This window comes from Trachypithecus francoisi, unplaced genomic scaffold (genome assembly GCF_009764315.1).
Source record: "Trachypithecus francoisi isolate TF-2019V2 unplaced genomic scaffold, Tfra_2.0 Contig00189, whole genome shotgun sequence".
Taxonomy (NCBI): domain Eukaryota; kingdom Metazoa; phylum Chordata; class Mammalia; order Primates; family Cercopithecidae; genus Trachypithecus; species Trachypithecus francoisi.
Genome location: NW_022680502.1, coordinates 139,983 through 152,992, shown reverse-complemented (window position 1 = coordinate 152,992; position 13,010 = coordinate 139,983). Strand labels below are relative to the sequence as shown.

Genomic DNA, 13,010 nt, shown 5'->3' with positions numbered 1-13,010 from the left:
ACAGTGCAAAATAAAACCAAATTTCTTCAGAAAGTAAAGTGATAAAAGAGGAAAAACTCCACAGACAGAGTAGGACATTCCTGAAAGTAAGAGGAAGAAACCCTCCACCCTAAGTATAATGCTTGTATATACAGGGAGGTGTGTCCTGTTACAAGGTTTTTTGACAAAAGTTTAATTTACTTAATTACTGCATTTTGCAAGAATCATTATATCCTTAAAGCAAAATTAGGAATGCCTTTGTTCTCCAGATAACCCAGATACCTGAACATTCCCAAGTCTGTCTCTGTTTAGTAAACATTATTAATTTGTTGCCTTAACTGTAAATATCCAGAGGCTAAAAATGGTTAACTTTCTGAGATGGAAGCCAAATGAGTCTCATTTTCCTAGCCTTCACTCAAAATGGAGTTGCTCTTGTTCAAATGCCTCTATTCTTTAAAAAACGGGATGTTTTTAATGTCTCTGAAGTCTCTGCTATCATTGTCTGCTATTGTATCTCTCTCTCTCTCACCACATAAGCCAATGGCCTTAACATATCATTTTATTAGACCCTATTAATTAGCTTTTTTAAAGCAATGATTAAATGTATGATAAATTAAATAGAAAATCATATAATTATACATTTTAGATACTTTTGACCTTTAGATGTAAAATATTAATTGTTATCTCTATGTCATTTTTGTTTCTGACTGTGTAAGAAGCAACTTCTCCACACTCCCTCATCTTATATTATCTTATCTGAAAAATGTTATTGGTTTTTTGAGAAGGAAAGTTGTATAGATTTATCCACATCTCCAGAAGCATAAAAGAATCTGAGTCTAAAATTGTGTTTATAAGTTTTTATAAAGTAAAAACATGCATGTGAAAATGCAAGACATTAGATTCAATTATCTTATCTTCAAAAAGGAAAAGAAAAGAGGGATGGAAGAGAGGAGATAACTGAGAACGGTTAGACCTAGAATATTTAATCCTGCCTGATAATTCATGTGAATCATTCCAGTCTTTCTAAACACTCATTAAGTCAACTAACACCAAAAGTTTCTCCTTCATCCTTAATCTTTTGTGTTTTTGACATTAAAGAGAAACATTGAAGAATATGTCTTTGCAGAAATAATAGTAATACAAGTATAAAAAGTGATCATGAAAGTAAAACTTTATTTTTCTTTTTATTTTTTTTTGAGACAGAGTCTCGCTCTATCTCCCGGGCTGGAGTGCAGTGGCCGGATCTCAGCTCACTGCAAGCTCCGCCTCCTGGGTTTATGCCATTCTCCTGCCTCAGCCTCCCGAGTAGCTGGGACTGCAGGTGCCCGCCACCTCGCCCGGCTAGTTTTTTGTATTTTTTAGTAGAGACGGAGTTTCACCACGTTAGCCAGGATGGTCTTGATCTCCTGACCTCGTGATCCTCCCGTCTCGGCCTCCCAAAGTGCCGGGATTACAGGCTTGAGCCACCGCGCCCGGCCGAAAGTAAAACTTTCTAAAAACTTTTGGAGATTTTGGCGAGGACATAAAGCTATAACAATATATTAATCAGGAACTTCCAAGTCAATCTTTTTTTTTTTTTTTTTTTTTTTGAGGTGGAGTCTTGCTCTGTCGCCCGGACTGGAGTGCAGTGGCCAGATCTCAGCTCACTGCAAGCTCCGCCTCCCGGGTTTACGCCATTCTCCTGCCTCAGCTCCCGAGTAGCTGGGACTACAGGCGCCCGCCACCTCGCCCGGCTAGTTTTTTGCACTTTTAGTAGAGATGGGGTTTCACCGTGTAGACCAGGATGGTCTCGATCTCCTGACCTCGTGATCCACCCGTCTCGGCCTCCCAAAGTGCTGGGATTACAGGCTTGAGCCACTGCGCCCGGCCCCAAGTCAATCTTAAGGTTCATAGTGTTCTCAATTGAGGTCTATACACACCACAATTCTCTTAGTTACAGTTCACCAGAATTTAACTATAACTACATTTCTTACAAATTACCTTTCCTCTTTTGCATATATTTTTGTAGTTTTAAATAATAAATATAATTAAATTTATTTAAAATGTTACTACATGTCCAAACCAAAAACAGATTGAAAGAAAAAGAAACTCCAGACTAATATCCTTTATGAAGAGAGATACAAAAATCCTTAACATGCACAACAATTCCCTCTGTGGTCTCCAGAAATGTGTTATAGGACTCCACCACTTACTCAAAGGTAGCCATTATTAGGTTCTGTACCACAGTCCCATCTGTAGTCACCAGTAATATGTTTCAGAAACGGTGTCCCAATCCAGACCCCAAGTGAGGGTTCTTGGATCTTGAGCAAGGAGTTCGTAGAGAATCCAAAATGCAAAATAAAACCAAATTTCTTTGGAAAGTAAAGTGGTAAAAGAACAGATACTGCACAGAGAGAGTACTCCATTCCTAAAAGTAAGAGGAGAATTCCTCTTACTTCCTCTGCCACCTCTCCCCTTCTCTTGACTCTCTCCAACCCACCAATATTTTAAAAGGATAATACACAGTTGGGTGTGGTGGCACATGCCTGTAATCCAAGCACTTTGGAAGCTGAGGTGGGGGGATCACAAGAAGATGAGATCGAGATCATCCCAGCTAACATGGTGAAATCCTGTCTCTACTAAAAATACAAAGCTATTAGCCAGGTGTGGTGGCGGGTGCCTGTAGTCCCAGCAACTTGGGAGGCTGAGGCAGGAGAATGGTGTGAACCCAGGAGGCGGAGCTTGAAGTGAGTCCAAATCCACCACTGCACTCCAGCCTGGGTGACAGAAGGAGATTCCATCTTGGGGGGTGGTGGGGGAAGGAAGGATCATACACAACAATGAACTAAGATTTATTCCAGTAACAATAATGGATTCAACATATAAAAATCAGTGGAGAGAGGGTTGGAGCACGATGGCCGAATGGGAACAGCTCCAGTCTCCAGCTCCCAGATCCAGTGACACAGAAGACAGGCGATTTCTGCATTTTCAACTGAGGTACCGGGTTCATCTCACTAGGGAGTGTGGGACAATCGGTACTAGTCAGCTGCTGCAGCCCAACCAGCTACAGCTGAAGCAGGGTGAGGCATCACCTCAGCTGGGAAGTGCAAGGGGGAAAGGAATCCCTTTTCCCAGCCAGGGGAACTGAGACACACAACACCTGGAAAATAGGATAACTCCCACCCCAATACTGTGCTTTACCAAGCGTTTTAGCAAAAGGCTCACCAGGAGATTATATCCCACACCTGGCCAGACAGTCCCACCCCCATAGAGCCTCCCTCATTGCTAGCACAGCAGTCTGCGATCTAAGGGCAAGGCAGCAGCAAGGCTGGGGGAAGGGTGCCTGCCATTGCTGAGGCTTAATAGGTAAACAAAGCTGCTGTGAAGCTCCAACTGGGTGGAGCCCGCAGCAGCTAAACATTAAAAAAAGCAGCAGAAACCTCTGTAGCTGCAAACGACACTGTCTGACAGCTTTGAAGAGAGCAGTGGGTCTCCCAACACGGAGGTTGAGATCTGAGAACGGACAGACTGCTTGCTCAAGTGGGTCTCTGAACCCTGAGTAGCCTAACTGGGAGACATCCCCCACTAGGGGCAGACCCACAGCACACACCTCACATGGTGGGGTACACCCCTGAGACGAAGCTCCCAAAGCAAGAATCAGACAGGTACACTGGCTGTTCAGCAATATTCTATCTTCTGTAGCCTCTTCTGCTGATGCCCAGGCAAACAGAGTCTGGAGTGGACCTCAAGCAATCTCCAACAGACCTACAGCTGAGGGTCCTGACTATTACAAGGAAAACTAACAAACAGGAAGGACACCCACACCAAAACCCCATCAGTACATCACCATCATGAAAGACTAAAGGCAAATAAAACCACAAAGATGGGGAAAAAGCAAGGGAGAAAAGCTATAAATTCAAAAAATGAGAAGTCATCCCCCCTCCAAAGGAACGCAGCTCATCACCAGCAATGGATCAAAGCTGGACAGAGAATGACTTTGATGAGTTGAGAGAAGAAAGCTTCAGTCCATCAAACTTCTCAGATTTACAGGAGGAATTGCGTACCCAGCACAAAGAAACTAAAAATCTTGAAAAAAGAATGGAAGAATGGAAAACTAGAATAATCAATGCAGACAAGGCCATAAACGAACTGACAGAGATAAAAACCATGATACGAGAAATAAATGACAAATGCACAAGCTCCAGTAACTGACTCAATCAACTGGAAGAAAGAGTATCAGCGATTCAGGATCAAATGAATGAAATAAAGTGAGAAGAGAAGTGTAAAGAAAAAAGAGGAAGAATAAATGAACAAAGCCTTCAAGAAGTATGAGATTATGTGAAAAGACCAAATCTATGTCTCATTGGTGTGTCTGAAAGTGACAGGGAAATTTGAACCAAGTTGGAAAACACTCTTCAGGATATCATCCAGGAGAATTTCCCCAACCTAGTAAGGAAGGCCAATATTCAAATTCGGGAAAAATAGAGAATGCCACAAAGATACTCCTCGAGAAGAGCAACACCAAGACACATAACTGTCAGGTTCACCAAAATTGAAATGAAGGAAAAACTGTTAAGAGCAGCCAGAGAGAAAGGTTGGGCTACCACAAAGGGAAGCCCATCAGACTAAAAGAAGATCTCTCAGCAGAAACTCAACAAGCCAGAAGAGAGTGGTGGCCAATATTCAACATTCTTAAAGAAAAGAATTTTAAACCCAGAATTTCATATCCAGCCAAAGTAAGTTTCATAAGTGAAGGAGAAATAAAATGCTTTACAGATAAGCAAATGCTTAGAGACTTTGTCACCACCAGGCCTGCCTTACAAGAGATCCTGAAGGAAGCACTATACATGGAAAGGAACAACAGGTACCAGCCATTGCAAAAATATGCCAAAGTGTAAAGACCATTGATGCTAGGAATAAACTGCACCAACTAATGAGTAAAATAGCTAGTTAATATCAAAATGACAGGATCAAGTTCACACATAACAATATTAACCTTGGCCGGGCGCGGTGGCTCAAGCCTGTAATCCCAGCACTTTGGGAGGCCGAGACGGGTGGATCACGAGGTCAGGAGATCGAGACCATCCTGGCTAACACGGTGAAACCCCGTCTCTACTAAAAAAATACAAAAAATTAGCCGGGCGAGATGGCGGGCACCTGTAGTCCCAGCTACTCGGGAGGCTGAGGCGAGAGAATGGCGTAAACCCGGGAGGCGGAGCTTGCAGTGAGCTGAGATCCGGCCACTGCACTCCAGCCTGGGCGACAGAGCGAGACTCCGTCTCAAAAAAAAAAAAAAAAAAAAAAAAATATTAACCTTAAATGTAAACAGACTAAATGCTCCAATAAAAGACACAGACTGCCAAATTGGATAAAGAGTTAAGACCCATCAGTGTGCTGTATTCAGGAGACCCATCTCACATGTAGAGACACACATAGGCTCAAAATAAAGGGATGGAGGAAGATCTACCAAGAAAATGGAAAACAAAAAAAAAGCAAGGGTTGCAATCCTAGTCTCTGATAAAGCAGACTTTAAACCATCAAATATCAAAAGAGACAAAGAAAGCCATTACTCTGTTGAGAAACTGAGAAACAGTTGCTTGCACGGATTTTTAGAGGGATCAAAACATGTACACCTCTCAAGAAGAACATTTTAACAATTCCTATCAAAATTCTAAATATATATAGCCCTTGATCCAGCATAGCACTTGTGAAAACTTATACTAAGTTGGGCATGGTGATTCATACCTGTAATTCCATCACCCTGGGAGGCTGAAACAGGCAGATAGCTTGAGCCCAAGAGTTTGAAACCAGTCTAGGCAATATAGTGAGATTTTGTCCCTACAAAAAGTACAAAAATTAGTTAAGTATGGTGGCACATGCCTGTAGTCCCAGCTGCATGGATGGCAGAGATGGAAGGATCACTTGAGCATGGGAGGTTTAAGTCTAAAGTGAGTTATGATAATACCATTGAACTCAAGACTGGGCAACAGAGAGAGACCTTCTTTAACTACCCTCAGAGATTACTATAAACACCTCTACACAAATAAACTAGAAAACCTAGAAGAAATGGACAAATTGCTGGAGACATACACTATCCCAAGATTAACCAGAAAGAAGTTGAATCCCTGAATAGACCAATAGCAAGCTCTGAAATTGAGGCAATAGTTAATAGCCTACCAACCAAAAAAAGTCCAGGACCAGATGGATTCACAGCTGAATTCTACCAGAGGTACAAGGAGGAGCTAGTACCATTCCTTCTGAAAATATTCCAATTAATAGAAAAAGAGGGAATCTTCCCTAACTCATTTTGTGAGGCCAACATCATCCTAATATCAAAGCCTGGCAGAGACACAACAAAAAAAGATAATTTTAGACCAATATCCCTGATGAATATCGATGCAAAAATCCTCAATAAAATACTGGCAAACCGGATTCAGCAGCACATCAAAAAGCTTATCCACCATGATCAAGTGGGCTTCATCCCTGGGATGCAAGGCTGGCTCAGCTTACACAAATCAATAAATGTAATCCAGCATATAAACAGAACCAAACAGAAAAACCACATGATTATCTCAATAGATGCCGAAAAGGACTTTGACAAAATTCAACAGCCCTTCATGCTAAAAATGCTCAATAAATTCAGTATTGATGATACATATCTCAAAAAAAAAAAAAAAAGAGAGAGAGAGAGCTATTTATGACAAACCCACTGCCAATATCATACTGCATGGGCAAAAACTGGAAGCATTCCCTTTGAAAACAGGCACAAGATGGGCATGCCCTGTCTCACCACTCCTATTCAACATAGTGTTGGAAGTTCTGGTTAGGGCAATTAGGCAAGAGAAAGAAATCAAGGGTATTCAATTAGGAAAAGAAGATATCAAATTGTGCCTGTTTGCAGATGGAAGTTCTGGTTAGGGCAATTAGGCAAGAGAAAGAAATCAAGGGTATTCAATTAGGAAAAGAAGATATCAAATTGTCCCTGTTTGCAGATGACATGATTGTATATTTAGAAAACCCCATCATCTCAGTCCAAAATCTCCTTCAGCTGATAAGCAACTTCAGCATAGTCTCAGGATACAAAATTAATGTGCAAAAATCACAAGCATTCTTATATACCAGTAACAGACAAACAGAGATCCAAATCATGAATCAACTTCCATTCACAATAGCTTCAAAGAGAATAAAATACCTCGGAATAAAAATTACAAGGAATGTAAAGGACCTCTTCAAGGAGAACTATAAACCACAGCTTAGTGAAATAAAAGAGGACACAAACAAATGGAAGAACATTCCATGCTCATGGATAGGAAGAATCAATATCACGAAAATGACCATACTGCCCAAGGTAATTTATAGATTCAATGCCATCCCCATCAAGCTACCGATGAGTTTCTTAACAGAATTGGAAAACATTGCTTTAACGTTCATATGGAACCAAAAAAGAGCTCACATTGCCAAGACAACCCTAAGTCAAAAGAACGAAGCTGGAGGCATCACGCTACCTGACTTCAAACTACACTACAAGGCTACAGTAACCAAAACAGCATGGTACTGGTACCACAACAGAGATATAGACCAATGGAACAGAACAGAGTCCTCAGAAATAATACCACACATCTACAGCCATCTGGTCTTTGACAAACCTGAGAAAAATAAGAAATGGGGAAAGGATTCCCTATTTAATACATGGTGCTGGGAAAATTGGCTAGCCATAAGTAGAAAGCTGAAACTGAATCCTTTCCTTACTTCTTATATGAAAATTAATTCAAGATGGATTGGAGACTTAAATGTTAGACCTAAAACCATAAAATCCCTAGAAGAAAACCTAGGTAATGCCATTCAGGACATAGGCATGGGCAAGGACTTCATGTCTAAAACATCAAAAGCAATGGCAACAAAAACCGAAATTGACAAATGGGATCTAATTAAACTAAAGAGTTTCTGCACAGCAAAAGAAACTACCATCAGAGTGAACAGGCAACCTACAGAATGGGAGAAAAATTTGCAATCTACTCATCTGACAAAGGGCTAATATGCAGGACCTACAAAGGACTCAAACAAATTTACAAGAAAAAAACAAACAACCCATCAAAAAGTAGACAAGGAATATGAACAGACATTTCTCAAAATAAGACATGTATACAGCCAACAGACACATGAAAAGATGCTCGTCATCACTCGCCGTCAGAGAAATGCAAATCAAAACCACAATGAGATACCATCTCACACCAGTTAGAATGACTATCATTAGTCAGGAAACAACAGGTGCTGGAGAGGATGTAGAGAAATAGGAACACTTTTACACAGTTGGTGGGATTGTAAACTAGTTCAACCATTATTGAAAACAGTATGGCGATTCCTCAAGGATCTAGAACTAGAAGTACCATATAACCCAGCCTCCCATTACTGGGTGTATATCCACAAGATTATAAATCATGTTGCTATAAAGTTACATGCACATGTATGTTCATTATGGTACTATTCACAATAGCAAAGACTTGGAATCAACCCACATGTCCATCAGTGACAGACTAGATTAAGAAAATGTGGCACATATACACCATGAAATACTATGCAGCCACAAAAAAGGATGAGTCTGTGTCCTTTGTAGGGACTTGGATGAAGCTGGAAACCATCATTCTTAGCAAACTATCCCAAGAACAGAAAACCAAACACCACATGTTCTCACTCATAGGTGGGAACTGAACAATGAGATCACTTGGACTCGGGAAGGAGAACGTCACACACCAGGACCTATTAGGGTGAAGGGGGAGGGATTGCATTGGGAATTATACCTAATGTAAAGGACGAGTTGGTGCATGCTGACGAGTTGATGAGTGCAGCACACCAACATGGCACAAGTATACATATGTAACAAACCTGCACATTATGCACATGTACCCTAGAACTCAAAGTATATATATATATATATAATCAGTGGAATAGGCTGGGCACAGTAGCTCACACCTGTAATCCCAGCACTTTGAGATGACGAGGTGGGCGGATCACGAGGTCAGGAGATTGAGACCATCCTGGCGAACCCCATCTCTACTAAAAATACAAAAAAATTAGCTGGGCGTGGTGGCAGGCGACTGTAGTCCCAGCTTCTAGGGAAGCTGAGGCAGGAGGATTGCGTGAACCCGGAAGGTGGCAGAGCTTGCAGTGAGGGGAGATTGCACCACTGCACTCCAGCCTGGGCGACAGAGCAAGACTCCGTCTCAAAAAAAAAAAAAAAAAAAAAAAAAATCAGTGGAATATATCACATCAATAGAATACTAGACAAAAGTCACAGGATCATCTCAATAGACAGAGAAGATCACAAATTGCAAAATTCAACACATTTCAGAATAAAAACACTCAGAAAACAATACCTTGCCAAAATAGCAAATGACATCTAATAAGAAAAATACAATGTAGCACACTATTTTCTGGTAAAATTGAAAACTAAAGTCTGATCTTTTAATTCGCCCAGATTCCTAAAGATTCTGGGTAGTCATCCCCTACAAACTATAAATTCTAAACAGATGGATTTTATTTAACCCTATATTTTGTGTCTTACTTTCCAATCCAATTCTGGCATAACTTTATGTAACAAAAAGAAGTCAAACTATTTTATCCCAAAACATACTTATTTCCTATGTTTTGAAATGATCTTGCAAAGCTATCCTTTGTGGGGACAAATTTGTGTCTGTAAAGAATCTCTATTAACATGGCTAGATCTTTTTCTTCAGGCTCTCCCTATCCTGAAGAGTTCAACTAATAGTCTATCACCATATCAAGGTCTGAATAGGAAACATTTGTTGTTTTTCTAAAGGCTGTCCTTGTAGACAGGACAAATGTAAAACAACATTTGTTGTTTTTCTAAAGGCTGTCCTTTTAGCTTAGCTCAAACATTTCCTTTTAATCAATGCCAGGTCTTCAGACAAACTCTTCCAATTGTCAACGAGAAAATGATTAAATTAATGTATAGTCTCGAAGTGACTTCTTCTGCGAATTGTGTTGTCCCACCTTTCTGGACCAAACCGACATATTTCTTAAATATATTTAATTGATGTCTCATGCCTCCCTAAAATACAAAAAGCAAGCTTCCTCCCGACCACCTGGGAATATGTTCTCATTGCCTGCTGCAGTGTGTGTCTTAGACCATGGTCACTCATATTTGGCCTAAAATAAATCTCTTCAAAATGCTTTGCAGTTTGACACCTTTCATTTAATATAGTTTTGTGCCCCAACATGTGGGGCCTCAGAGAACACTTAGGACCCCAAAGGAATTACCTAAACTTAGAGCTAAGGTACCAGCAGGACCCATCAGAGCCTACCCAACTTTGTGATTCTCTTCCAGTGAAGATGGTAAGTCCTCCAGGGCCCCAGATCTCTCTTTCGGTTGACAGTTCTGGATTTATTCTAATCTGGCTTTTCTCCTATAAAGTTTTGTTTTAGGATATTAATTTTAGTTCAGAGATACATTCTAAAGTGTTTTCTTTATCATTTTTCTCCCAAAATTAATCTTAATTCAGTTTGTGCACACTTGCATGTGGAAATGCACTGCTGTTTTCATAGGTTAAGCAGATTCTGAGATTTCTCAGCTCCAAAAGAAAAAGGCATTTGTGTCTTCCAACTGAAAGATGCCCCTGGGTGACTGGGGACTTTATTGGAGTGTCTGGGGGGTTCATCCCCCATGATGTGCAACAGCCACACAGGGTAATCCACAAAAAAAATTCATTGTACAAATGACTCATCCATGAAATGAGTGTAAGGGGTGATAACCTACTGTTTGGGGCCTTCTCAGAGGTTATAGACTTTTCATGGGATGTGCGTAAGTGGGCAAAATGAGTCAGTGGTGACACACTGTGGAGTCCTGCCTGCAACCAGCATATCACTTCACCACACAGAAACCCTAAGGCACAGCTCGTTCACCCTTTGAATAAATAAAAAAATGTGGAAAACAAATAATCTAAGAATAAGGAAAAAACAAAGAGAATAATCTTGTTTCAAGCATTCTGTAGGTTTCATGGCACCACAAGTTGCTGCAGTATATGTAAACTAGAAGTAACATGGTCTTTATGCACATTTATATTAAGGAAAAACAGCCCTGTGATTGACTTGCAAACTACAAAATTCATAATCTCTCTTTTTCTATTTTATTTCAATTTCTGCCTGCTTTTAATCTGCTATTGCTTTTCTACTAATATAAAAATCACAATTTAGCACTAACAGACTTTTATTTAATGTGCAAGCTGGGTAATTTATAATTATCTCATGTTCAAAGTCCTAAGGTAAAATTATAGAATATTTGTGTTTTTGTGCATATGTGTGTATATGTTTGTGCACTGAAAAGGTTTTTAAGCCACCTGGGCCCCTGAAGGGTGACGTGGCTGTGGCGTTGCCATCCTTGCCACGTCTGCCATTTTGAATTTTCAGTGTCTATTCACCGTAATCTTGCTGTTTATATGTACCTGTGATTATATTCAATCCCTGCACCCAGCCTCCTGGGCAGAAATGAAACTGGATTGTTGGGTATGTTTTGGAAGTGTGCCAGAATTGACGAATGGATGAGACCTTATGCTGCAGTGTGCTGCATAATAATGGACTTCAGCATTCTCTTCATACAGTAGCTGGGGAAAATGCCCGAATTTGATTGCCATCAGCTTTCACAGTGAACAAGGACTTACTGAAGAAAATAATGGAAAGGATGATTAACTCTTTTATCTCCAAACATTGAATGAGATAGATTTCCAGATACTGTTCTCTATTTCTATGTTATTGGACCAATGTTCTGTATAAGTAATTAAGATGTAACCATTTAATAGTCTGTAACAATCAACCTCAGTATTATCCCTACAATATTACCTTCAACAAATGTTATTCTCTGTGTCAGATACCAAACTTTAGTGAGATATCTCAAGGCACATAGTAGAAAACAAAATTTGTTCATTACTCCAGTTTCTTTCACTGTGATCTGGAAATAATTTAACCTTTATAGAATGAAATGCTGTTTTGGACTAGCATTTTATGAAAATGGCTCAATTTGTTTTGATAAGAATTGCGTTCATATTTAATAGTGCTTGCTTTTCCTCTGGGCACACCATTTTGATTATTAACCAGAGTACCTGTACTCTTAGAAAAGTGTAGTTTATGACAAGTATATAAAATATTTTTTAAAAGTTTATGTAGTTCTTAAGTAGTAAGATAAATGAGATGTAACTTAAAAGAAGTAATGAGAAAATGTTGATATTTAACATTACTGGATTTAGACTCACCAAATGGCATAGTAGTCTCTGAAACCTCTTGTCAAGTATAGGTAAGTGATTTGTGCATAAATTTTTACCAGAAAACTTTGTTTCTCTGAAAATCACAAGATTCTTAGAATGAAAAAATATATATAAAATAATTATCCTAGATTTTTCATTATTTTTCATTATTTTTAGTGTCATGGCTTTAAAAATGAAACCTTTATAATTGCCATAAACAAGCTTTTATTTTTTAATACAACACTTTAAATCCAGTTTGTATTTTGTCAATTTGAACTGCAATCTCTTGTGTTACTTTGGAGGTCATAAATAATTGTCAAATCTACTGGTTTGTATACTGTGGCATAAGTATATTTAAGCTTTGATTGTGAAAGAAGACCTCCAACAATTTTTAGTCTAGGCAAGAGGAATATTGGGAATTTGACTTCAAATTTTAGAATACAGCAGCTATTTTAAGGTCATGGTTAACACTTCTTAAGGTTCAGCTGAAATTCAGTTAAAATTTCAAAGCTAAGAGGAACCTAAATCTTAGCTAAAAGTAGATAATCGTAATAGTAGATAGCATTAATTAGATTGTTTGCAGTTATTAATTCATCATAAAGATAAAATGAAGAAACTCTCCCTTTTGTAAAAAAGAGAAGAAAATTATTTCTAAATTAATATACTAGTAGTTATTTCTGCAGGAACAAAATATGGTACTGAAAGCCACCTATTTTTATTTCAGACTTGCTTAAAGCACTAGAATGGATTCTAGGAAATATTTTAAGCTTGTGTGTTGCCTGTGGTGACTTTTTGTTG

General features: G+C 39.2%; 1 pseudogene; it reads left to right on the top strand.

Annotated features, from left to right (window-relative positions):
- Positions 1–11,331: 11,331 nt before the first annotated feature.
- On the top strand, positions 11,332–11,576 carry LOC117075766 (annotated as a pseudogene).
- Positions 11,577–13,010: the final 1,434 nt, after the last annotated feature.